Source organism: Rhineura floridana, chromosome 5, assembly GCF_030035675.1.
Source record: "Rhineura floridana isolate rRhiFlo1 chromosome 5, rRhiFlo1.hap2, whole genome shotgun sequence".
NCBI lineage: Eukaryota > Metazoa > Chordata > Lepidosauria > Squamata > Rhineuridae > Rhineura > Rhineura floridana.
Genome location: NC_084484.1, coordinates 131,497,724 through 131,498,416, shown reverse-complemented (window position 1 = coordinate 131,498,416; position 693 = coordinate 131,497,724). Strand labels below are relative to the sequence as shown.

The 693-nt window shown below is 38.5% G+C and overlaps 1 non-coding gene across 1 annotated transcript; it reads right to left on the bottom strand.

The window, feature by feature from the left end:
- Window positions 1-256: 256 nt before the first annotated feature.
- TRNAG-UCC (transfer RNA glycine (anticodon UCC)) lies at window positions 257-325 on the bottom strand. Its single transcript has one exon. It is a non-coding gene; the product is annotated as a tRNA-Gly (tRNA).
- Between the last annotated feature and the right edge of the window lie 368 nt (window positions 326-693).

The following is a 693-nucleotide window of genomic DNA, read 5'->3' as shown; positions in this document are numbered from 1 at the left end:
TTTTAAGGTATATAAACACAACAGCCTAGTTGACTGAACCTGGTCAAATAGGAAGTGGAAGGCAACAGATCATGGAAGCTAAAGCTGTGACATATGGAAGCAGTGATGCAGAAGATACTGTGCATGTGGTACAGTCCTACACAGAACACTGCCTTATACTGAGTCAGAAGAACATTGGTCTATCTATCTCAGTATCATCTGCAATGGCTTAGCAGAAACTCCAGAATTTCAGACCAGGGTCTCTCCCAGTCCTACCTGGAGATGCCGGGGGTTGAACCTGGGACCTTCTGCATGGAAAGCAGATGCTCTACCACTGAGCCACAGCCCTTCCCTGTCCTGTTCTTTATAAATTTATGTATTTTAGTAGTATTTTATGCATTTTAATTTACTGTAATGTTTTGTGTTTTTATTGTGTATTTTATTATATATGTGTGTGATTTTATTGTAGCCGCCCTGAGTCCCCTATTGTAGGGTAGAAGGGCAGGATAGAAATATTTTAAAGAAAGAAAGAAAAGACTGACACTGACAGAAAGATGTACATGTGTGTGTATCGTTACATGAAGCAGTGATTAGCTTTGCCACAGTGTGACGCAAAGTCCTTGGCACCATCTACATTATACATTTAAAGCAATATCATACCACTTTAAACAACCATGGGTTTATTTATTTATTAATTATTTTATTTATATCCCA